The following is a 22,387-nucleotide window of genomic DNA, read 5'->3' on the forward strand; positions in this document are numbered from 1 at the left end:
AGTATTGTGTCCAGTTCTGGGCCCCCCCACTACAAAAAGGATGTGGACGCATTGGAGAGGGTCCAGCTGGAGCATATGACTTACGAGGAGAGGCTGAGGGACTTGGGTCTGTTTAGTCTGCAGAAGCGAAGAGTGAGGAGGGATTTGATAGCAGCCTTCAACTTCCTGAAGGGGGGTTCCAAAGAGGATGGAGAGAGGCTGTTCTCAGTAGTGACAGATGGCAGAACAAGGAGCAATGGGCTCAAGTTGCGGTGGGAGAGGTCCAGGTTGGATATTAGGAAAAACTATTTCACTAGGAGAGTGGTGAAGCACTGGGATGGGTTACCTAGGGAAGTAGTGGAGTCTCCATCCCTAGAGGTGTTTAAGTCTCGGCTTGACAAAGCCCTGGCCGGGTTGATTTAGTTGGGATTGGTCCTGCCTAGAGCAGGGGGCTGGACTTGATGACCTTCTGAGGTCTCTTCCAGCTCTATGATTCTATGATAACAGCATTAATGCCTTAGAAAAGAAATAGACATGGTAACATTATTTAAAAAAATAGTCAAACTAATCTAGACTAAGACCGACATGAGGGGAATCTGTACAACTGCAGAAAAAAATGGAATAAAATGAACATAAGCACATAAATGTGTGTGTATAACTAGTGTGTATATGTCCATGTGCATTATATAGTCTGTGTGTAATACAGTGCTGAAGACAAGGAAACCATTTTGCAATATAGCTTCTTAGCTGATGAGACCTATCTAGCGGCCAGGGAAAGAAACAGAGAATGGAGAAAAAGCGAAGCACTGCAGTGAGCATGGTTCCAGCACTGCCTTTCCCCTCCCTAAGCAGCAGCACATTCCCTGCTGTTGTTACATTGGAGAACAGGTGTGACAATCCAGGCTCTGCCTTCCAAAATGGCCAATCCTGAAGTACAGTGCCTCTTGCAAGTTAGCAAGCACCTCAGCCTCAGACAGCTGTGCTCTATAGTGTGGTCCTCCTTTCAGTGTACAGATAGCTGTACCCCCACCTTCTGTTGACTTGGAAACAAGCTCTGTGCCTCTGACTCCTCCCACTACAGCCAACCAAAAACTCCCCCTGCATTGCCTTCTCTGTGTGATCACTAAACACCACCCTGTCTCACACCAGGGGACCACAGGACACAGACAAGTGCTTCTGTTTTATTTTTTAAAGGAAGAAAATAGGTAAAAGTGGTCTAATGTCTCAGCAACTGCTGTCCAGCTTCTCCCTGTGAATCCTAGAGAGTGATGTGAAAAAGGGCCACAGGAAAGACGAGGAAGCTCTAGTGGATGTAAACATTTGTACTGGTGAATTGAAGAGGTGGAGGCTGCCTGCTTGCCTGGAAGCAAGGAGGTAAGTGAAATGCTCCACATTTCTCTCTGGCTCTCGTAAATCAGATTAAGGATTAGCATAATTCCTCCATTTTCTCAACAGGAAGAAATTTGAAAAAGGGAGGAGGGAGAGCTGTGATTTTGAAACAATAGAGGAAGGTTTTGCTGGCTGAAGGCACAGCTGAATGTCACTGTGAGCTAGAAATGTTTTACTGTGCAGAGAAAAAATTAGCAAGAGGAGAAAGGCTGTTGATAGTGAAAATGACCTTCCCAAAGGATACTGGCCTTGTGTCAGCTCCTGCTTCAGCCTGCTCTCTTTTGCAAAGAATAAAGTAATCTCCCTTACTATCCTGGATTATAATCCATTAATATCCAATACCTGAGCCATACTAAGGTGCATTGTGGTTAGCTAATATTTCAGAAAGGTATTAGCCAGATTGTCCTTGTTGGCAGCCATCCTTCCTCCCTCCATCGACTCACATTCCCCTGCATAAGACTACTTCATCCTGGGGCGGGGGGATGCAGATAGCATAACATTAATTAGAAAAGGCACCTAGTTGTTGGATTCTTATGATAGCTTCTCCCTATAAATGATACATCTTGCTAAATCCTAAGCATGCCTGGCTCTGAAAAGCAGCTCTGTGGTGCTGGCGTGCATTATCTCATTGTGTGCTCATGCCATGAGTTATTGGATACGTGTGTATCTACATTTTAATAAGTTATTCAAACATGGAAAGATACCCCAGGAAACTACAGCCCTGCATACCTGCAGGGAAATACATGATAGTTTTGTTTCTGGTGATAGAATCCTTCTGTTTGTGGCCTTTGCTTTATACAAACTTTTTGTTTGATATGTGCTTTCACTGTATTTTTCTAGGGGTTACTGACCTATTATGATTACATTTTGCCTCTGCAAGATCTGTGAAAAATTCAGTGCTTTTCACTCAGCATTCATTGATATGCTGTTACTGACACTCCTGTCCCCACAATCTGTTCTTAATATTGACTCCACGATTTGCGCCATTGTGGGTCACACCCTTAGGGCAACAGACAAAAATTAATTAAACTGTAAAGTATATAACAGTGGGTCAGTTAGAAAACCTTGCCATTGTGAATACTAATATGTGTTAACAAGCAAAAACTATTGTTTAAGGAAGATTTTTTTAGCCTTATGAATTTAGGTATATTATATCCAAGTGAGAGCTAAAATCATCTGTTTTGTGCAGGTGTACTGATTTTTCTTTAGTAGTGCATATATCTGGTAATGGAAAGTGTACTTTCAGCTTTGTTCAGGAGACAATGCTTCATGCCATTAACATGGCTCATTACTAACTGATTTGGTTGGGAAAATGTTACCCAAAAGGGACTGATCTCTGCTCTTGGATTGAGGACACTATCTCAGGATGGGCTCACATACAAGGAAGGATGCTTTCTACAAGAGAGCAGCTGATGTGTACAATCAAGTAGAGGAGCTCTTGGGTATGCAGCATATTTAAAACTACAGCCTTCAAAATCCACCAGTACCAATACATTGGATGTTATTTTTGCAGAAGAGTCCCTATTCTGTGGGTATGCGCATGTATAAAGTGTAGCAAGTCTGGGCTATGCCCCGTACTTCCTGGCGTGGTCTTTTGTGTGCCTCAGAGGCTTGCAGTGTCCCTACCAATACCAAGGAGGCAAGGGTACCCCGCTATCCAAGCCCTTTTCATCATCGGCCAGTCTGGGTTTTGGAGGTCAGTCCCTCCAATAGTCCAAGGGTCCTTCTTTCCTTGCTGGCAGCTCACCAGCCAGGAAGAGGGCTAGGGGGAACCCAGCCCCACCCATTTGCTCTGGGGTCTGGCCCAGGGCCCTATGTGGTAGCCCCAAGTGGGGCTGCGATACCTGGCCCATGCCCCACTGAATAGTGGCCACTTCCCCAACCAATCCCTGGGTACTTCGTCCCTGGTGCCTTGGAACAGGCCCTGTTAGCTTGCTGCCTGCAGGGTTTGTCCTTGTCTCTAGCCACTGCTCTCTGGTCCATCCCTTTTCTCCTTTTCTTTCCTTGCCTGAGGGAAGGTTTTTATGGTGTGCCCATGAGCCTTAACTGGTGGCAGGTGTTCTAATCAGCCTTCCCTCCAGGCTGACTCCAGATGGGCTTCAGGTGTCCTAATGGGTGAGCCGCAGTGTCTGGCAGCCTATTGAGGGCCTGGTCTTCACTGTTTCTCCTGTGGGGCTTTGGGGCAGCTCCTGGGGTCCTCTCTTCCCACAGCTTGCTCTGTGTTGGGAGGGAGTTTTAAGGGGCCCACTTTGCATCTGGGTCCCTAGGTGGTGGCTGGTGCAGCTCTTGTGGGGCACTGGGGGTGGTTCACCCCCCGCTGGTTCCCCTGCATTTCTGCTGCTTCTGCCACCACAGTTGCTGCTCCCTCCCCAGCCCCAGTTGCTGCAGGGGCCTTTTCCATTCTCTGCCCCACTGCTTGCCTCCCCACCCCTCCTTTGCTCTGCTGGGTCCTGCAGCAGGCGCTGTGGGCCTGTCACTCAGGCACCTGTGGGCACACTGGTTCCCCCCTCCCCAGCTGTGTCCAGATACCCCCGCCCTACTTTTCTTGAGCAGGCGCTTCCTCACTGCCTGCTTTCCCTCTCCACTGCTTCCCCCCTCCCTTCTTGTGTGCCCATGCCCCCCTCTGTTCTTTTGTTTGGCACCTGAGCCTGCCCTTCCTTTCTTGGTCACCCCCCCCCCGCCATACACACAGTCTCACTTGACCCCATGTTCTTCAAATAATTTACCCCCTCATCTCCCTAGTGCAGCCGGAGGAGCCGGTCTTACCATCCTGTGCTGGGAGTTGTACCTCTTATTCCTTTATCCCCCTTCCCCAGTCTGTATTGCTGCCCTCCCACCCTGCTTCCAGCCTAGCCGGTGAACCTTCTTCTTCCCCTCCCTCCCCTCCCCCCTTACTCCCTCCCCTGGCATTATTGTCCTCTCCCAATTGTTTGTTCCTGTCCTTCCCTATTGGCCCATGACCGCAGTGGAGGGGCTGTCTTGTGATGCCCCTGCCGCCCCTTCCCCACCCCTCCTCACATCTACCTCTGTAAATGCTGACCCTTCTGGAGCTGCCAGGCTACCCACCAATACAGTGGAGGTGGTGGACATACATGGGGATTCTGGGACCCTGACCACTCCTGTCACCACTGTCACCATTAAGAAAGCCCTCCAGAAGGGCCCAAATTCCTGAAGGGGTGGGGAGGCGCCGCAAGCGTGCCCGGCACTCCACCCCACCTACTGAAGGGGAGGATACCCTCCTCATTCCTCTGGGGGGGGGGGGGGATGTTGGAGCCACCCCTCCCTCTCAGCCCCCAGGACGCTTCACAGCACTGCAGGGCAGCTGAGGTGACCGCGGCAGTTGCAGAAGGGGTAAATGCCTGCCTCCTGGAGTCCCTGCATGGGGAAGCCATGGAGGATACTCCCACTGTCCTCACCTCCACTGTGGAGGTGATGGCTGACCCTGCCACCAACAAGGGTGACCACATGGTGGCAGGCAGTGGACTCGCCTTCCTCTTGCAGGAGGTTGAGGCCCTGGGTTTAACACTGGCTGTCTCAGCAGGGGATCACCTTGTCTTGGAGCGATGACAGCTATCCTCTTCTTCCCCTTCCGACCTGCCACCCTCCCTTCTCCCTGCCTCTGAATTGCCCCAGGGAGCAACCATCTGCCCATCCATCATCAGCGCTTCAGATGTGGCCACTGAACCCCTGGGTGCTTCTAGTGGGTGGGAGTTCCCATTGTTCCCCATCACCCCCAGTGCTGGGGCCTCCAGTGCTGCACTCCCCATGGTACTGGGGCCTGGCGCTGGGGAGACACTAACTTCCCCTACCACCGCTACCGATCCGCTGCCCTGCGAGGAGGCACCATCTCCTGGTGCCTCTTCCGCTGAGGCTTCTGACCCTGTTCCTCCTCCTAACCCCTGTTCCGCCCCCGTTCCCTGCTCAGTCCCTCTCCCAACTGAATTTCCCACTCCTCCTCCTGCTGCTCCCCTTCCTCTCATTCCTTTTCCTAATCCCCCTCCTCCTCCCCTTACACCCCTTCCTCCTCTCCCCAATCCCCTCCCTGACCTCTTTCCTTCCCCTTACCCTATTGCTGCTGCCCCCGGGGCTGCCATGTTCAGTTCAGACATTGGCCCACAGGAGGTGGTCGTTGTTTCTTCTGCACCCAGTACGTGTGGGGCAGTTCTCCCTCCGCCACTACCCCTGCCATCATCCCAGCAGGGACTTCAGGGTCCCTGCTTTCCTATGTTGATCGGTCTCAGGGCTTGCAGGGAGGTCTGGCCCAAAGACGTTTGGGGGCCTGAGGCCCCGAGCGCTGAGGGATGAGATGCGCGACTTCTTGGAAGAATTCCGTGGCTCCAAGAACAAAGTGGCTTTCACCCTTGAGCGCTGGGGAGATTTTCATCCCGTCCTCCAGACCGTAAGGGCCATTTTGGGGGCAGGTAAAGGGACTGGGCGACAGGAGGCTGTGGCCTAGCAGCGGGCTTGAAGCTTCTGTGATGCTGTCAAGGGGTACGCCCCCATCCAGGGGCTCTGCCCCCTCCTATTAGGGTATGTACGGTAGCAAAAGTCTCCACACGAAAGTCCCGGCCCTTCTATCAGGGCATATACGGTGGCAAAGGCCTAGTTGCTCTGAGAAGCCTCTCCTGGCCCGGGGTTTGTTTGTCCAGGGAAGGGGGAAACGGGTGGTAGGGGGACCCGGGCCCTCCCTCTCCACCGGGTCCCAGCCCAGGGCCCTTTAGGCAGGGTCTATGGCTCCTGCCGGCTCGGCGGGGAATCCGGCCGATACACGCCGAGCCGAACTTTGTATCCCCTGCCCTGGGCTGGGCTGCTTCCTACCACGCCCTGGTTCCCCCCGGGCCCCTTCGCCTCTCAGGCAGTACCTGTCGGGGTTGAGGGCACGCTCCTGCCACTCTGGGCCAGCGGTTGCTTTCTCCGTGTCCCGGTTCAGCACGGGCGACGACTCTGGACCCAGCAACTGCAAGAACTCCAGTCCGGCCTGGTCTCCTCCTTCTCCCTGGGGCCTTCCTCCCTGCTGGGCTCCTCCTGCCTTTATACCCGGCCGCTGTTGGGAGCATGCCCAGCAGGGTCAGAGGGGCGGGGCCTTCTCTGCCAGCTGGGCCTGGGCTATCTCCTGCTCGTTAGTGCGGGGCCTGTCCGCCCCGTCACAGATGCCCTGCTCACATTTGGGTACGGTCACAGTTTGCTGCGGGGCCCAGTGGGGACTGCCAGCACTCCTGCCAGCAAGGATCTTCCCCAGCCCTCTCAATGTCATTCTTGCCACTCTAAACATCCAGGGCTGTAGGCTGGGTCTCCGCAGGTGTCAGGTGCTCTCCTTCCTTCGGGAGGGGGGTACTCTGTCATTTTCCTGCAGGAGACTCACACCACTCCGGCTGCCGAAGCTAGCTGGTGGCTGGAGTGGGGGGACAGGTTCTATTTCAGCCACCTGTTGGCCCGTCAAGCCTGTGTGGTGACCCTGTTCTCCCTGAACCTGCAGCCCAAGGTGCTGGGGACTGCCAAGGTTGTGCAGGGCCGCCTGCTGCATCTCCGGGTTCGGGTGGAGGGGCTGACATTAAATCTCATTAACATCTACGCCCCGAGGTCCAGTCTGGAGAGGCTACGCTTCTTCTGGCAGGTGTCTGCCTTTCTCAGCTCTCTGGATCCTCGTGAGTGCCTGGTCCTGGGTGGGAATTTTAACTGCACCCTCAAGAAATGGGACCGCACGGGGACCATGCAGTGCCATGCTGCCACAGACATCCTCAGGAAGATAATAGACCAACACTCCCTGATGGATGTCTGGCGTGACCTCCACCTGGACGAGGACGGGGCCTTCACCTTTGTCCGGGTGGTTGGTCAACGGTCTTTTCACTCGCAGTTGGACCGCATTTATCTCTCTCGTTGTCATCTTTCTTGGGCCCACTCCTCCAGCATTTGTCCAGCCCCGTTCTTGGACCACCACTTGGTGGCCATGACAGCCTCCCGTTCTTCGGAGAGGCCGGGGCCAGCCTACTGACACTTCAACAATAGCTTGCTGGAGGATGTGGGCTTAGTAGCATTGTTCCAGGAGTTCTGGCTGGCCTGACGCAGGCGGCGGCCCGCCTTTCCCTCAGCACAGCAGTGGTGGGAAGTGGGGAAGGTGTGCACGCGGCTCTTCTGCTGTGACTACACCCGGGGGCCCAGCCGGCGGAGGGATGCAGCGATAGAGCAGTTGGAAAGGGAAATTTTAGACTTAGAGAGGCAGCTGGCCACTGGCCCCGGAGATCCACCCCTCTGCAGAATGTACTCGGAGAAGTGGGAGGAACTCCAGGCACTCGATGACCTTCAGGCCCGGGGTGCCTTTGTTCATTTTCGCATCTGCCTCCTCTGGGAGATGGATCACGGCTCCCACTTCTTCTACTCCCTGGAGAAAAAGAGGGGGGCTAAAAGGCACATCACCTGCCTTCTGGTGGAGGATGGCGCCCCCCTCATGGATCTGGTGGAGATGTGCGAGAGGGCTCCCTTTTCTCCCCGGATCCGACCGACGCTAACGCCCGCAGAGTTCTCCGAAAAACTCCCAATGGTCAGTGCGGGTGACTGGGACCAGCTAAAGCTGCCTCTCTCTTTGGCCGAGTTCTCGGAAGCCCTCCGTCTCATGCCCACCAATAACTCCCCGAAAATGGACGGGCTGACTGTGGAGTTCTACCACGTGTTCTGGGACGTCCTCGGCTCAGACATTGCCAGAGTCTGGGCTGAGTCCTCGGAGAACGGGGTCCTCCCTTTATCGTGCAGGCAAGCCTTGCTCATCTTGCTGCCTAAGAAGGGGGAGCCCCGCGATCTGAGGAATTGGCGTCCCGTCTCCCTCCTCAGCATGGACTATAAAATCATCGCCAAAGCCCTCTCACTGAGACTAAAGTCCGTGCTGGCGGATGTGGTCCATCCAGACCAGACCTACACCGTCCCGAGCCGCACCATCTTCGATAACCTTTATCTGGTCTGGGATCTCCTAGAGCTCGGGTGTAGGGATGGTCTGTCGTTCGCCCTCCTGTCCTTGGATCAGGAGAAGACATTCGACTGGATGGACGACGGGTACCTCCTGGACACCCTGTGGGCCTTCGGCTTCGGGCCCCATTTTGTGGGGTTTCTCCAGGTGCTGTACGCTTCTGCAGAGTGCTTGGTCAAGCTCAACTGGACCCTCACCGCACCGGTCAGCCTCAGGCGGGGAGCACATCAAGGCTGTCCACTGTCAGGTAAGCTGTATACTCTGGCCATCGAGCTCTTCCTCTGTTTCCTTCGTAAGAGGTTGACGGGTTTGGTGTTCCATGAGCTGGAGATGCGGCCGGCACTGTCAGCGTACACCAACAATGTGCTCCTTGTGGTGCAGGACCCAGGTTTCCTGGAGCAGTTGGACTCCTGCCAAGCCATTTACTCGTCAGCCTCCACTGCCCGGGTCAACTGGGTCAAGAGCTCTGGCCTGGTGGTAGGGGCCGGGTGGCAGGCGGGCTCCCTCCCACCCGCGCTTCAGGCCATCAGGTGGAGTGCGGGTTCACTGCTCTATCTTGGCATTTTTCTCTCTGCCACGCATCCCTCCCCGCTGGAGAACTAGCAAGCTTTAGAGTCCAGGGTGGCTGAGAGGTAGCAGAGATGGACAGGACTGCTCCGGTGCATCTCTCTGCGTGGGAGGGTGCTGGTGCTTAACTAACTGGTCCTGTCCATGCTCTGGCACTGTCTCAACACCCTGGTCTCGACTCCATATGCTGCTGACGTTCTTCTGGCCAGGACTTCATTGGGTCTCTGCAGGGGTTCTCCATCTCCCCCTGGAGGAGGGAGGGTAGGGCCTGACGTGTTTGCGCACACAGGCTCTGCAGATGCTCCTATATGATGCAGGAAGTCTGGCGTGGCACACGATGGCACACGCTTTCCTTCACCACTTCCAAGGGCTCCGATATGACCGGCAGCTCCTTTATTTGAGAGGTCTTCCGCAAGACCTCTCCAAGCTGCCGGCCTTCTACCAGGACCTACTCCGCACCTGGAAGCTGCTTTCAGCAACCAGGTCCTTGGGAGCCACCGTGGGGGCAGACCTCCTCGCGGAGCCCCTGTGGGTATGTGTACACTAGCCCCCTAGTTCGAACTAGGGAGGCTAATGTAGGCATTCAAACTTACAAATGAAGGACTTAGTTCGAATTACCGTTTAACTGCCGCGTGTAGCCACGGGCAGTTAGTCCGGACTAGTGGCATTTAAAAATGGCGACCGGATGGGAACATGCAAATAAAGCCCGGGATATTTAAATCCCGGGCTTCATTTGCAACTTCGAATGCCTACATTAGCCTCCCTAGTTCGAACTAGGGGGCTAGTGTAGACATACCCTGCTACACAATCCCCATCTACGTGTGCAGGCGTCGGCATCCCCCTCGGTGAAACAGAGGTTGGTCCTGGCAAAAGTCACCAGGATCGGAGACCTCCTGGACTACAACCGGGGAGACTGGGTGGATCCTCGGGCGCTCACCCAGCGCATGGGGCTCTCCACCCTACGTACAGGAGATGAAGGACGCTTTGCCGCCCACTGCTCAGGTTTATCTCGACAGGGTCCTGCGAGAGGGTGCACCCCGCCCACCCCTCACCCCTGGCTCTCCTGATCTCTCCATCGGCCCCCGGCTCCACATACCTTCCCAACCGCCTCCCCCTCATCACCTGACCCGGCTGCACGTGTTGCAGCCAGTCCCCTTTCAAACCGCACAAAAGAGTCACCTGTATATGCTCGTGCATCACACTTTCCACTTCTCCACCCTCGTGTCCCGCCCAGACACCAAGTGGCAGGACCTCCTACCACCAATAGAGGATGGGGAGCCCCGGTGGGCTAGCCTCTATTCAACCTTGGTTCCACAGCCCAGTGGGACATCAGCTGGAGAATCCTCCATGGCGCTGTGAGCACGAATGTGTACTTGTCGTGGTTCACCCCGTCCCCATCACTTGCCCCTTCTGTGGCGAGAGGGAGACCCTGGCGCACATTTACCTCCAGTGCACCAGGTTACAGCCCCCTCTTTCGGCTCCTCCAGAACCTCTTGTTGAGGTTCTGGCTGCACTTCTCCCCTCGCCTATTAATTTATGCACACCCCATGTAGGAAATGATGTAGGAAACACTACTAGACACCCTCAAACTCAACGAGGCAGAGAATGGTTAATAGAACTGAGTAATGTATGTGTGTCATGCCAAAGCTACAAAACGAATGCAGACTACATTGCCTTGGTGACTGCCTACTCATACACTAAATCTTTATTGGGCATGGCTGCTCTCATATAGGATTATTTTCCCCAGCATTCCTTTCTGTGACTGGTCCTTTACATTTAGCAGAGCAAAGCAACTGCAGCGCTATAGTAGACATTTTGTAACTGTAGCCTTTCCTCTTCCTGCTGGTAAGTGTTTATTTTGTTTTTTCCCCTTTCTTAATAGCCAGGAAATAGTACATTCTCACGCAGATTAATAGTTTCTTGGATACATTTTGCTGCTTTTTCCAATGTCCAGAACACATGTTTATTTTAATTTGTTATTCAATTACTTTGACTATGATGTTTTAAATTGAAATACTAGAATTACTTTTCTGTAGGGTTGCCAGGTGTCCGGTATTGACCCAGGCAGTCCGGTATTTTCATCTCCTGTCCGATAAAAAAAATCAGAAAACACCGGACACCTAAAATGTCCGGTATTTTCTGGGTTTTTTCCCTGCCAGGAGACGAAAATACTGGACACTTGGCAACCCTACGACACACTCGGCAACTGGGTCCAGCCCCCGGCCATACCCCGTGCTTAGCTGGTTCCACAGGGAAGCTGCGTTCTGGCTTGATCAAGAAAACAAAATGGCCGCTGGCAAAAAGCCTAAAGACCAAGGGGAAGCAATGCCTTCCCTGGGTCTTAGTGTTGAACTGCTCCCCTGTTCCTATCCCTATTCTTACTCTGCACGCACTGAAACAGCTGTTTTAATGCTATTTTATTTTTATTTTTATTTATTTATTTACTGCTTAATAACTCTTGGAGTCTTTTTTTATTTGTTTTGCTCAACAACTTTGGTGTCCCCCTTTTTTTCCCCCCTCAACAGAATTTCCCCCCCTGTAGTTTTTTTTTGGGGGTGTGTTTGGTATTTTTGGTTAAACCGTCTGGCAAGCCTACTTTTCTGAGTGTTTGAATGTGAGCTTTAAAACATGCATCCTACAAAGCACAAGTGTTAATAAAATAATATAACAAAATGGTTGCTTAGGCTATGTCTACACTAGCCCCCTAGTTCGAACTAGGGAGGCTAATGAGGGCGACCAAAATTGCAAATGAAGCGCGGGATTTAAATATCGTTAGCATGTTCCCGGGCGGTCGCCATTTTGGAAATTGACTAGCCTGGAATAACTGCCCGCGTCTACACGTGGCAGAGAAGGGCAATTCCGAAATAAACCCCTTACTTCGAATTAATAGTTAAACCTCATAGACTTTAAGGTCAGAAGGGACCATTATGATCATCTAGTCTGACCCCCTGCACAGTGCAGGCCACAGAATCTCACCCACCCCTACTAGAATAATCCTCTCACCTATATCTCAGATATTGAAGCCTTCAAATACTTTGAAGACCCCAAGATGCAGAGAATCCTCCAGCAGTGACCTGTACCCCATGCTACAGAGGAAGGCGAAAAACCTCCAGGGCCTCTGCCAATCTACCCTGGAGGAAAATTCCTTCCCGACCCCAAATATGGCGATCAGCTAAACCCTGAGCATGTGGGCAAGACTCACCAGCCAGACGCCCAGAAAGTTCTCTATAGTAACTCCTATCATCCCTCCATTGACCTATTCCCACTGATAATGAAAGGTCAATTAGTTACCAAGATCATGTTATCTCATCAAACCATCCCCTTCATAAACCCATCTAGTTTAATCTTGAAACCAGATAGCTCTTTTGCCCCCACTACTTCCCTTGGAAGGCCGTTCCAGAACCTCACTCCTCTAATGGCTAGAAACCTTCGTCTAATCTCAAGTCTAAACTTCCTACTAGCCACCTTCTATCCATTTGTTCTTGTGTCCACATTGGTATTAAGCTTAAATAATTCCTCTCCCTCCCTGGTATTTATCCCTCTAACATATTTAAAGAGAGCAATCATGTCCCCCCTCAGCCTTCTTTTGGTTAAGGTAAACAAGCCAAGCTCCTTGAGTCTCCTTTCATAAGACAGGTCTTCCATTCCTCGGATCATCCTAGTGGCCCTTCTTTGTACCTGTTCCAGTTTGAATTCATCCTTCTTAAACATGGGAGACCAGAACTGCACACAGTATTCCAAATGGGGTCTCACCAATGCCTTGTATAATGGCACTAACACCTCCTTATCTCTACTGGAAATACCTCGCCTAATACATCCCAAGACCATATTAGCCTTTTTCACGGCCATGTCACAATGGCGGCTCATAGTCATCCATAATCAACCAGGACTCCGAGGTCCTTCTCCTCCTCCGTTACTTCCAACTGATGTGTCCCCAGCTTATAACTAAAATTCTTGTTGTTAATCCCTAAATGCATAACCTTACACTTCTCACTATTAAATTTCATCCTATTGCTATCACTCCAATTTACAAGATCATCCAGATCTTCCTGTATGATATCCCGATACTTTACTGAATTGGCAATAGCTCCCAACTTTGTGTCATCCGCAAATTTTATAAGGACACTTCCACTTTTGGTGCCAAGATCAGCAATAAAAAGATTAAATAAAATTGGCCCCAAAACTGATCCCTGAGGAACTCCGCTAGTAACCTTCCTCCAACCTGACAGTTCACCTTTCAATATGACCCGCTGTAGTCTCCCCTTTAACCAGTTGCTTATCCACCTCTCAACTTTCCTATCTTTTCCAATTTAACCAATAATTCCCCATGTGGTACTGTATCAAATGCCTTACTAAATTCGAGGTAGATTATATCCACTGCATTTCCTTTATCTAAAAAATCTGTTACTTTTTCAAAAAAGGAGATCAGGTTGGTTTGGCACGATCTACCTTTTGTAAAACCATGTTGTAATTTGTCCCAATTGCCATTAGCCTCAATGTCTCTAACTACTTTCTCCTTCAAAATTTTTTCCAAGATCTTACATACTACAGATGTCAAACTAACAGGCCTATAGTTACCCGGGTCGCTTTTTTTCCCTTTCTTAAAAATCGGAACTATATTAGCAATTCTCCAGTCAAATGGTACAACCCCTGAGTTTAGAGATTTATTAAAAATTTTTGCTAATGGACTTGCAAGTTCATGTGCCAGTTCCTTTAATATTCTTGGATGAAGATTATCTGGGCCCCCCGATTTACTCCCATTAAGCTGTTCAAGTTTGGCTTTTACCTCGGATATGGTAATATCTATCTCCATAGCCTTAGTCCCATTTGTTATGTTACCATTATCCCTAAGCTCTTCATTAGCCTCATTAAAGACTGAAGCAAAGTATTTGTTTAGATATTGGGCCATTCCTAGATTATCCTTAACCTCCACTCCATCCTTAGTAATTAGCGGTCCTACTTCTTCTTTTTTTGTTTTTTTCCTATTTATATGGCCATAAAACCTTTTACTATTGGTTTTAATTCCCTTTGCAAGGTCCAACTCTACCTGACTTTTAGCCTTTCTCACTTTATCCCTACATGCTCTAACCTCAATAAGGTAGCTTTCTTTACTGATCCCTGCCATTTTCCACTCCTTATATGCTTTCTGCTTTTTCTTAATCACCTCTCTGAGATGCTTGCTCATCCAGCTTGGTCTAACACACCTGCCTATAAATTTTTTCCCTTTTCTAGGGATACAGGCTTCTGACAGCTTCTGCAACTTTAACTTAAAATAATTCCAGGCCTCCTCCACTTTAAGGTCCATAATTTCTTTAGTCCAATCCACTTCCCTAACTAATTTCCTTAATTTACTAAAGTTAGCCCTTTTGAAATCAAAAACCCTAGTCTCAGATTTATTTTTGTTTATCCTTCCATTTAATTTGAACTGAATTAGCTCATGATCACTCGAGCCAAGGTTGTCTCCTACAACCATTTCATCTGTGAGGTCCTTGCTACTCACCAAAACCAAATCTAAAATAGCATCCCCCCTTGTTGGTTCAGCAACTACTTGATGAAGGAATTCATCAGCTATCACATCTAGGAAAATCTGAGCCCTATTATTATTACTAGCACTTGTTCTCCAGTCTATATCTGGAAAGTTGAAATCTCCCATGATTACACAGTTTCCATGAGTATTTACTTCATTAAAAACATTAAAGAGGTCTCTATCCATATCCAAATTAGATCCTGGTGGCAGGGGCGGATATAGGGCAGGGCGAACGGGGCGACTGCCCCGGGCCCCGCGCTTCAAAAAGCCCCGCGCATGCGCCATGGCAAAGGGGGGGCCCCGCGGAATTACGCTGCCCGGGGCCCCGCAAAACTGTCATCTGCCCCTGCCTGGTGGTCTATAACACACCCCAAGCACTATCCCAGGGGAGGATCTGATAGTTTTCTTTCCCAATGTGATTTTTGCCCAAACAGACTCTGTCTTCTCCATTCCATCACTTTTTATTTCTTTACAATCTACCTTATCTTTGATATACAATGCGACTCCACCACCTTTATCTTTATTTCTGTCTTTTCTAAACAGCACATACCCATCAATACCTGTACTCCAGTCATGCCTAGTTGTGACGGACCAGGCCGTGTCTGGGCACAGCTAAGGGCGTCCGCTCAGGGCGAATTGCTCAAATCCGGGGCTCCTTACAGTCCCCCTGACTGGCGACCTCTCCAAACAGGCCGCAAACCAGTCTCACAGAGCGCTTCAGCAGCCTGCCTGAAGCCTCCCGAGCAAAACCCCTCCGACACCCCAGCAATATCCGTGCCCCCGATGGCCCCGGGCCTCATACACAGGTGGGGGGTCCTAGCACCCAATCCCACCTACCCCGAACAAGTTCTGTCCGGTTCCAAGAAACCAGCCACAGATCCCTGGTCAATTTACCCTCTGGACCTTACCCACAAATCACGCTGGGCCAATCCCTTAGAATCTATATCTAAAGGTTTATTATTACAGGAAAGAAAAGCATGAGAGTAAGGTTATTAAAGTACAGTACGTTACATGCACCGAATCTCCCAGTTCTCGATGCAGGCTCTAGCAGAGGTGTTGCAGCTGCTGGTTTAAAAGTTCTTATTGCACATCCTGAGATCAGGATGGGTTCACAGGTCTTCCGGGCTCTTCAATCCCTGCAGTGCTGCCTCTGGGATGAAGTGCTGAGCTGAGAACAAAATGGCATCGACCTCATGGCCTCTTTATACCTCCTTCCTGGCCTCTTCTTGTATGCAGCAAGTCACCTGGTCAGAGGCCAATCTCTATGTTTCCTGCTGGCTGCCCTCAGGTGACAAATCCCATTCTTTGGGTGTGTCCATAGCCTATTGAGAGTCATTGTTCCACAGGGCTTTGCTACTCAGCCTGTCCATAGCAATGCTTAACCACATTCACAGAAATATTCAGCTTCCACACAGATTACAGATTCCTACCTACACACATAGACATTATACACTCACATAAATAGCGTACATAAGATTAACAAACAATAAGCTCCCATTCAATACCCCACATGGCTCCCCCCATACCAATTTCTGGGGCCAACACCCCCACCTAGGGGTGCAGCAGCGATCTGGCTGCTTCCCTCCAATTCAGCAACGTGACACTAGTATTCCATCATGTTTCTGTTATTCCTATAATATCTGGTTTCACTTCCTGGACCAATAGCTCTAGTTCCTCCATTTTGTTACCTAGGCTCCTCGCATTGGTGTACAAACATCTTAATTTTTGCTGTTTGGCCTCATTCACATTCTTTACCCAATTTGGCACGGACGTTATACCTCCAATATGACCTATTAGACTAGTATCCACCCCACCCTTCCTCATGTTCATTCTCCTACCCCCAGCTATATCCTTTCTTACTTCGTTTTCCTCCCTCTCAGTGTTAAAATCTGGAATTCAAATTCTAGCATCAAAAAGAAATGTGAATCTCTGTGTCATTGTAATTGCAAATTAGAGTCCTCCATTGCCCAAAGAGGACTGGTACCATGCTGCAACCCTGAATAGTCTAATGTGATAGCAACCTAACTTAGAACATTCGTATTGATAAAGCAACAGTTGCTAGTAACTTCTTTGCACATTTTGTTCTTCTGGTAACTTGGCAACTGCCTGATCCCGAAAGATACTCAAGAACCTGAACACTAATTCATTACATTGAGGGAGCTCAGCATTTCATAGAAGGTGGTCAGTACTATGCAAACATCATGTTCCAAATGACTAGCATATTCATTATCCCCAAATACAATTAGGGTTTTCAGGTGTCCGGTTTTCTACCGGACAGTCCGGTATTTGCACCGTCTGTCCCGTATAAAAACTCAGAAAATACCGGACATGTGCAATGTCCGGCATTTTCTGAATTCCCAGCTGGGCACCGGATGGAAGCCTGGTGGGGCGGGGGAGCGACTGGGAGGCAGGGCTACGATTGGTGCTAGGAGCCTCTGGTAGCGTGCAAAAGCTGGGGGGGGGGCGGCGGGGGCTGGGACTCCCAGCCACTCCCCCCGCCCGGCTTCTGCACACAACCACAGGCTCCCAGCACCAATCACGGCCCCGCCTCTCAGCTGGGAGCATCTGGTTGCGTGCAAAAGCCGGGTGGGGGGAGTGTCTCCAAGCCCCTCCCCCTGCCCCCGCCCAGCTTCTATGAGCAACTCGAAGGTTTAACCCCTTGGGGTATGTCTACGCTACCACCCTAGTTCGAACTAGGGTGGTAATGTAGGCAACCGGAGTTGCAAATGAAGCCCGGGATTTGAATTTCCCGGGCTTCATTTGCATGTTGCCAGGCACCGCCATTTTTAAATTTCCGCTAGTTCGAACTCCATGCCCGCAGCTACACGCGGCACGAACTAGGTAGTTCGGATTAGGCTTCCTATTCCGAACTACCGTTACTCCTCGTGGAACGAGGTGTACTGGTAGTTCGGAATAGGAAGCCTAATCCGAACTACAGTAAAACTCCAATAGTCCGGCATCCAATAGTCCGGCACTCCTGATAGTCCGGCATCAAAATGGCAAGAGCCTAGTGAGTGAGCTTCAGCAAAAAATGAGTCACAAGGTAACAGCAGCAGCAGCTGAACTGAGCAAAAAGGGTAAAAAAGGCTTAAAAAAACTAAAACATTACAGTATACTGTATACAGTATGTACAATAAAAAGGGTTAAGAACACTTTATATACAGTATATAATATATACAGTATATATATAACCATCTTATAGTACCTCCTGATAGTCTGGCATATCTGATAATCCGGCACTACCTAGGTCCCATAGGTTCCGGATTACTGGACGTCTACTGTACCTAGTTCGTGCCACGTGTAGCCGCGGGCACGGAGTCTGCACTAGCGGACATTTAAAAATGGCGGCGCCCAGCAACATGCAAATGAAGCCCAGGAAATTCAAATCCCGGGCTTCATTTGCAATTCCGTTTGCCTACATTAACCACCCTAGTTCGAACTTGGGTGGTAGTGTAGACATACCCTTGAACTCTGGCTGCAGCCAGTGGCTGCACCGCCCCCCCCCCCCCCCAACTCCACTTCCCTCCCCCCTTCCTCCGGGTCCCCCCTCCTCCCGTCCAGCCCCGCGGCACCGCCCAGCTCTGGTTCCCATCCCCCCCCCTTCCTCCTGGCTTGCCCCGCGGCCCCCGGACCCCCCCCCGCCAGCTCTGCTTCCCGCTCCTCCCCCCTCCCGGCCAGCCCCACCCCCGTCCTGGACGGTCCCCCCCCCCATGATCAAGTGTGTCCGGTTCTTTGGCGGGGTCTACCTGGTAACCCTAAATACAATGGATCTAATTTGTGGTTCTGCTACAGTCCCACTGCATCTCTCTGCCAATGCAAAAAGGCATAAAGCAATCTTAACTGGCTAATTGAGAATTCCCTTGGTATATGGTGGCTGTTGTAGAGCTGGCCTAGAAACTCTGGACCTTCTCCCACTTTTGCAGCTGGAGAAACTAGGGAAGGCCAGAGTTACCAAAATAGTCTCTTGCGTCCATAGACTGACATGGTGAAACTGTCAGTGAAACTGGGGCCAAACCAATCCTCAGATGGCTCCAGAATTCAAGATCCACAAAGTGATGTAAAGCCACCATTGACCCTCCCCCCCCTTTGCTCTTGCACTTGAGCACAGTTTAACTAGTCACAAGAATCGAGTCCCACATGTATTTTTTACTTTTTCACTTGCCCTAGGCACATGCATTGAAATTGTTTTAAAAATGCACATTTAGCCAACCAATGCTAAGCAGGGACACCTTAAAACCAATCTATATAAATAACTTGCTCCATCATCTGTATTCTCAGGCAGAGCGCTGAGTAAAGAGTAGATTTTTCATGGTTATCTGAAGTTCAACAGACTTGAGCTTTGCCATATCATGAGAGTAAAGTGAATTCCAAAGGCAAAGGTCTTCCACTGAAAATAAACTGCCTCCAGTTACCAGACTTTCAAATGTAGCCACAGTTACTAACAGCTCATCCGTTCAGCTGTGCATAGGAAGCACAGGGGAAAAACAGCTTTGTTTCAAGCTTTTAGGAATCAAACCATGTAGGACTTTACAGATCTATGCCGAATGTTAAAATAGGCAGATAATGCAATCTTAGCTCATTGAGCTAACATTATGAAGAAAACAAGCAGCCACATCCTCCACAAGTTGTACTTTCTGAGGACTGTTCAAAGTTACCAAAGGCCCATGTACAATGCATTACAGCAATCTTTCTGGGAGAACACAAAAGGACAGGATAATTTTACAAGAATCATATCAGCGAGAAAAAAATATCTGTTGCAATAAAAACACATTTTTAAAAAGCAAGTTGGCCACCAGAGTCAGCTGGAATTACAGTCTCTTGCATTTGTGTACATTCCTCAGTGGCAAAGGGTGAGAGAACCTTCAGCCATTGGGTAATCATGGTCTTCTCTGACAAATTCCATAGAATCATAGAATCATAGAATCATAGAATAATAGGACTGGAAGGGACCTCGAGAGGTCATCGAGTCCAGCCCCCCGCCCTCAAGGCAGGACCAAGCTCCGTCTACACCATCCCTGACAGATGTCTATCTAACCTGTTCTTAAATATCTCCAGAGAGGGAGATTCCACCACCTCCCTTGGCAATTTATTCCAATATTTGACCACCCTGACAGTTAGGAATTTTTTCCTAATGTCCAATCTAAACCTCCCCTGCTGCACTTTAAGCCCATTACACCTTGTCCTGTCCTCAGAAACCAAGAGGAACAAATTTTCTCCTTCCTCCTTGTGACACCCTTTTAGATATTTGAAAACCACTATCATGTCCCCTCTTAATCTTCTTTTTTCCAAACTAAACAAGCCCAGTTCGTGAAGCCTGGCTTCATAGGTCATGTTCTCTAAACCTTTAATCATTCTTGTCGCTCTTCTCTGTACCCTTTCCAATTTCTCCACATCTTTCTTGAAATGTGGCGCCCAGAACTGGACACAGTACTCCAGCTGAGGCCTAACTAGTGCAGAGTAGAGCGGCAGAATGACTTCACGAGTTTTGCTTACAACACACCTGTTGATACAGCCTAGAATCATATTTGCTTTTTTTGCAACAGCATCACACTGTTGACTCGTATTCAACTTGTGGTCCACTATGACCCCTAGATCCCTTTCCGCCATGATCCTTCCTAGACAGTCGCTTCCCATCTTCTATGTATGGAACTGATTGTTCCTTCCTAAGTGGAGCACTTTGCATTTCTCTTTATTAAACCTCATCCTGTTTACCTCTGACCATTTCTCTAACTTGCTAAGGTCATTTTGAATTATGTCCCTATCCTCCAAAGAAGTTGCAACCCCACCCAGTTTGGTATCATCTGCAAACTTAATAAGCGTACTCTCTATCCCAATATCTACGTCATTGATGAAGATATTGAACAGTACGGGTCCCAAAACAGACCCTTGAGGAACTCCACTTGTTATCCCTTTCCAGCAGGATTTAGAACCGTTAACAACAACTCTCTGACTACGGTTACCCAGCCAATTATGCACCCACCTTATCGTGGCCCTATCTAAGTTATATTTGCCTAGTTTATCAATAAGAATATCATGCGAGACCGTATCAAATGCCTTACTAAAGTCTAGGTATATGACATCCACCGCTTCTCCCTTATCCACAAGGCTCGTTATCTTATCAAAGAAAGCTATCAAATTAGTTTGGCATGACTTGTTCTTCACAAACCCATGCTGGCTATTCCCTATCACTTTATTACCTTCCAAGTGTTTGCATATGATTTCCTTAATTACCTGCTCCATTATCTTCCCTGGGACAGACGTTAAACTGACCGGTCTGTAGTTTCCTGGGTTGTTCTTATTCCCCTTTTTATAGATGGGCACAATATTTGCCCTTTTCCAGTCTTCTGGAATCTCCCCTGTCTGCCATGATTTTTCAAAGATCATAGCTAAAGGCTCAGATACCTCCTCTATCAGCTCCTTGAGTATCCTGGGATGCATTTCATCAGGACCTGGTGACTTGCTGACATCTAACTTTCCTAAGTGATTTTTAACTTGTTCTTTGTGTATCCTATCTTCTAAACTTACCCTCTCTCTGCTTGTATTCACTACGTTAGGCATACCTCCAGACTTCTCGGTGAAGACCGAAACAAAGAAGTCATTGAGCATCTCTGCCATTTCCAAGTTTCCTGTTACTGCTTCTCCCTCTTCACTAAGCAGTGGGCCTACCCTGTCCTCGGTCTTCCTCTTGCTTTTAATGTATTTATAAAAGGTCTTCTTGTTTCCCTTTATGCCTGTAGCTAGTTTGATCTCATTTTGTGCCTTTGCCTTTCTAATCTTGCCCCTGCATTCCCGTGTTGCTTGCCTATATTCATCCTTTGTAATTTGTCCTACTTTCCATTTTTTATATGACTCCTTTTTTATTTTGAGATCATGCAAGATCTCCCTGTTAAGCCAAGCTGGTCTTTTGCCATATTTTCTATCTTTCCTACACAGCAGAATTGTTTGCTTTTGGGCCCTTAACAACGTCCCTTTGAAATACTTCCAACTCTCCTCAGTTGTTTTTCCCTTCAGTCTTGCTTCCCATGGGACCTTACCTACAAGTTCCCTGAGCTTATCAAAATCTGCCTTCCTGAAATCCATTACCTCAATTGTGCTGGTCTCCCTTCTACCTTTCCTTAAGATCATGAACTCTATTATTTCGTGATCACTGTCCCCTATACTGTCTTCCACTTTCAAGTTCTCAACTAGTTCCTCCCTATTTGTTAAAACCAAATCCAGAACAGCTTCTCCTCTGGTAGCTTTTTCAACCTTCTGAAACAGAAAGTTCTCTCCAATGCAGTCCAGAAACTTATTGGATAGCCTGTGCCCCGCTGTGTTAGTTTCCCAACATATGTCTGGATAGTTGAAGTCCCCCATCACCACCAAATCTTGGGCTTTGGATAGTTTTGTTAATTGTTTAAAAAAGGCCTCATCCACCTCTTCCACCTGGCTAGGTGGCCTGTAGTAGACTCCTAGCATGATATCACCCTCATTTTTTACCCCTTTTAGCTTAACCCAGAGACTCTCTACACAGCTATCTCCTACGTTCATCTCCACTTCAGTCCAAGTGTGTACATTTTTAATATACAAGGCAACCCCTCCTCCCTTTTTTCCCTGTCTGTCCTTCCTGAGCAAGCCGTACCCTTCCATACCAACATTCCAATCATGCGTCCCATCCCACCAGGTTTCTGTAATACCAATGATATCATAGTTGTATTTATTGGTTAGCAATTCCAGTTCTTCCTGCTTATTACCCATACTTCTTGCATTTGTATATAGGCATCTAAGATACTGATTTGATCTTGCCTCCCTGTTGTGCCCTGACCCTCCTGACCATGAATAATTCCCCCACCAACCAGCATCACCTCTATCTTCTTTGGAAAGAGTGTTAGCTGACTGACTTTCAACGTGATACTGAGAAAACGAAGACACGGAACTCATCTGGTTTCAAGTCAAAAGGGATACATAGCAATACTACAGCTTAAATC

At 49.2% G+C, this 22,387-nt stretch overlaps 1 protein-coding gene across 1 annotated transcript in view; it reads left to right on the forward strand.

Annotated features, from left to right (window-relative positions):
* The first annotated feature begins 1,113 nt into the window (after positions 1 to 1,113).
* Positions 1,114 to 22,387, forward strand: part of LOC102456402 (guanine nucleotide-binding protein G(z) subunit alpha-like) — a 172,995-nt gene continuing 151,721 nt past the window's right edge. The window contains exon 1 of the mRNA XM_075897799.1: positions 1,114 to 1,353. The gene's annotated coding sequence lies outside the window, so the exon portion shown is untranslated. The remainder of the gene's footprint in view (positions 1,354 to 22,387) is intronic.

Source organism: Pelodiscus sinensis, chromosome 15 (genome assembly GCF_049634645.1).
Source record: "Pelodiscus sinensis isolate JC-2024 chromosome 15, ASM4963464v1, whole genome shotgun sequence".
In the NCBI taxonomy this organism is placed as follows: domain Eukaryota; kingdom Metazoa; phylum Chordata; order Testudines; family Trionychidae; genus Pelodiscus; species Pelodiscus sinensis.